At 35.8% G+C, this 3973-nt stretch overlaps 1 pseudogene; it reads right to left on the minus strand.

The window, feature by feature from the left end:
- The window catches only part of LOC107582138 (disks large-associated protein 2-like), a 52985-nt pseudogene that overhangs the window by 36796 nt on the left and 12216 nt on the right, over positions 1 to 3973 (minus strand).

Raw genomic sequence — 3973 nt, forward strand, 5'->3', positions numbered from 1 at the left:
ACTGACTGCACGCATGTAGCTCTGGTTTCTGGAGCGAAACTGTGGAGGGTTGAAGTTGGTTGCTGGGTCCAGAGACACGCTGGGGTGAGGGCGCATATCTCTCCTTGTTTGCAAGTGGTAGCCAGAGCTAAATGGAGGGAATAACCAAAAACTAATGTAGCCAGAGAGTAACCTATTCAGTATTAGATTGAAGGGTCACTCTGCAGTAACCACCAATGGTGACATTTTGGCAAACTCTGAGGATATGATTTAAGATAAAGTGACTTGGTTAACAGCTTTGCCGTCATGAACCCAAATGTAAGACATTTTCAGTGTGTAAACTTATAAGCCACATATGAAGACATATACACACCAAAATGAAGATGCAGCAAGCAAACTATTTTCCCAGCGGTGCGAAGGAAAAATCATACATTATGCTTGTTTTTTGGACAATAATGAGCATCAAACATCTTATTTTTACTATTTTTCCAAATTGGTTATTGCTTGGAATTTTTATGGTATGATGGCCTAACAAAGAGCAACCGTCATGGGGAAAATCATGTGACATGTTACAGCGAGGCCTCAAAACACACATTATCAGTGCTTCTAGTCTCAATCCAAAACCATAAACAGCAACTATCTGTCAGCAGAAAATACCAGGCAACCATATGGATAGGAGAGAAAGAGCGAAAGAGAAATCAGATGACATTTTTGAAGCATCTAACACTTCCTCATTGCCAAGACATCTCAAACATCGACACGTTCCCTTCAACCTCAGTTCTCTCATCAGCAGCTAATGTGTGAATTCTCAACTACTTTCGCATAAACATGACAAGAAAAATAATAACTTTGGTTCTTTATCCTTAAAAGTGAAGTGTGTGATTTCTAAAACGACTGTTTTCAAACAGGTTTTCCTCTCTATGCCATTAATTGGCAAACAGATACTGTACCATTGATACCCAAACTCACACCACTGATTGAGCCAATGTTGGTGTGTCTGGCTGTCTGGGATGCTCAAACAAACTTTTCAGGGTAATCAACTTTTAAATGGTTAACAAATAGTAATTGCAAATTAAGTCATTCAGATCATTATACACTTCACCTTTAAAATGTACATAATCCAAAATATGCAGGCATAATCTCAAACTCTGTCTCACTATTTTTTATCACCACACACAGCAGCCAAGACTTGTACCTCTCCTTTACATTTTTATGAAATATCCTGACAGTGAATTTATGCCTGTGAGCCCCTATCCTTTAATCAATGAATGAAAAAAGAAAGGAATTTGCTGAACTTGATGGTCACAGTGTTTCCTATATTATGCAAACTCATCTCAGCCATCATAATACAGTATAACCCAATTTAAAGCTAGAGTCAAAATCAGTGCACTTATTGCACAAGTTATTCTGAGATGTCAGAATTACTATGAATTACTCATGAAGGAAAGAAATGAAAACTGGACTTGTAGGTTGAGAAAATTAACTCTATGTGTAATGTTCAAAATCAGCTATTACCGGTATTGTTATCTTTTTAAATGTAAGCAAAGGCCTTAAAAATAAAAATGCAGTGAATGAAATTATGTGGGTGCTTGCCCTATTTTAATAATGTGTATTGAGTGGAGATCATCGTACGGCACGAGAATGTAAATAAAACAGAAGCTGTCATTTAAGTGTGTAATTATCTGTAATAATAGACATTAATTCCCGAGTTGTTAGCTGATTAATTAGACTGAAATGACTGAAAACGAGAAAGTAACATGATGTTGGTGCTTTACTTTCATGCACCTAAATGATAAAACGAGGAGCTACGGCCGACAGAGTCTATAAAATGTCAATGGTTAATCTTAGGGTTAGTGTGGTCTGTGAACTGGAAAGTTACTAAGATCGCCTTTTCCTGTTGCCCTTGAACAAGATACCAAGTTTTTCTAGGACTGCCATTCATCAAGATTCATCAAATTATCTCCCCGAATGAATATCAAGGATATCAAATTATCCCAACAATTTGGTCGTTTTGTCATTTCCTACTTACTTTCATAAGACCAATAATTGCTTTAAAACTTCTGTTATACAGAATAAAAAAGTCAATAAAAAGTCAAACATGTTTGGAACAACATGAGAGAGAGAAAAAACCAGTGAACTATTCATTTTAAGAATAAATTCATTAATTTAAAATAACCTATTACCTAATGTACATAAAAGATTAGTTTACGCTAAGTTTATCTAATTGGCATAATTTTAAGTTAAAAAAGATACAGCATAGAATTGTGGGTAAGTTAGAATGGGTAATTGACATGGTAACTGATACCTTTCCTTGCTAAGAAAGTGCTCACTCAGAACACAAATGTAAAAATGAATGTGTCATCAGCAGCTATATGAACCCAGCTCACGGGTTTCTGAGTCTGCAGGATTTGTAGGCACCAAAGTCACACATAGAGCAACTATTTTGGGAAATACAGAGTTTGATGGTGTCTCTGGAGCAACCTAGACACCTTGTGCCTCATGTTGTTTTCCATTTTCAGCAATGTCGCCTCACACCCAAACAGATGCCCTTCTAATCATCAGTTTGACAGCAAATAAAAATGACTGTCTGGATAGTGTCTCAACAAAATCCAAACTTTACGCTGTAGGCTAGCATTGGGAAGTTACTTGAAGTAGTCAATTGCCAATAACTTTTTCTAGATTACTTAATGACCTTATTTACTCTGTCAGTACAATTCACATTTTACGTATTTTACGTGCTCATGTCGCAATATCAAGTGACATTATCTATATATACTGTATATATATTTTTATTTTTTTTTGATTGCAAGTACTGCCCTTCTCAGTCTGTCAATACAAAGGCATAAATTAAAAGTAAAGTAAAGTATAATGAATAGAGATTTAGAAATTCTCTGACTTTAAATGTAGGTTTTTATTGAACCATCATTCAGGTTGAATATGTAATATATAAAGAGTAGGCAAATCACCTCATTACACTGGAAGTTGTAGATAAAATAGATTATGTTTTATTTCTGTCTTTATGTGGTCACTGCACAATTTTGATCACGTCAAAACTTCAAATGTAATACAATGTGTTACTTTGCTGTTTCTTTGAAATTAATTGTAAACCTGACTATTTAAAAAAAACAATTCCTCTCAGTGTACAAGAAAAACTATTTTCTGATTACAGTACAACATTACATATTTTATAATACACTACACTCAAAAACGCAGGCCTCTTTTATTGTCAGTGTTTATGAAACCAGGAAGACAACATTGATATGAGATTCACTAAAATACAATCAACAAACTCTGATTTGATCATGCTGTCCTTAATATTCTTATGTGGATTGCAACATTAAAATATTTTAGCTCTGTAATATTTGAGACGCTCTTAGCATCAAAATCCAATATTCTTCTGCAGACTACAGAAAATGTCATACCAGCAATTGCATTAAGACAAGAGTTGATGATAGTTAAGCCCTGAGATGTCTTAATTAAGTGTCCCTATTGTTATTTAGTGGTGTCTCTTGCCCATAACATCTCATAGTGCACTTATTATAAGCACAGTCTTTGGGGCAATGTGGGTTAATCGTCTTTCAGGAAGGGCTCCATGGTGATAAATCATAATCTCAGCAACTCTCCAGCTCCTGGAACACACCTGTATGGGGCCAAATCTGCAAACCCAACACCAACATCTGCATCACTGCTATCGTCAGGAGTCATGGCTTTAAAGAATGCTGTTGGCTACTGAGATGGCATGAGTGAGTTCTGTCACTTTTCTAGTTTTAAAGTGCCCAGAATCGTGGCTGATGTATATTTGAAAAAGCCAAACTGTGAATGACAGCTGCTCTGTGAAGCTCTCTGGAAAACCTAGAGAAGATGTTGTTTGATGTTGGTGTTGCTTTTGGGTGGTTTCCAGAGAGATGTTATACAATTCTCACAACGTTCTGTTCAACGAGTGTTTTTTCTCTAGCTGCAGCTACTGTATTAAAAAGAAACTCAATCGTATAAA

This window comes from Sinocyclocheilus grahami, unplaced genomic scaffold (assembly GCF_001515645.1).
Source record: "Sinocyclocheilus grahami isolate Dianchi unplaced genomic scaffold, SAMN03320097.WGS_v1.1 scaffold40.1, whole genome shotgun sequence".
In the NCBI taxonomy this organism is placed as follows: domain Eukaryota; kingdom Metazoa; phylum Chordata; class Actinopteri; order Cypriniformes; family Cyprinidae; genus Sinocyclocheilus; species Sinocyclocheilus grahami.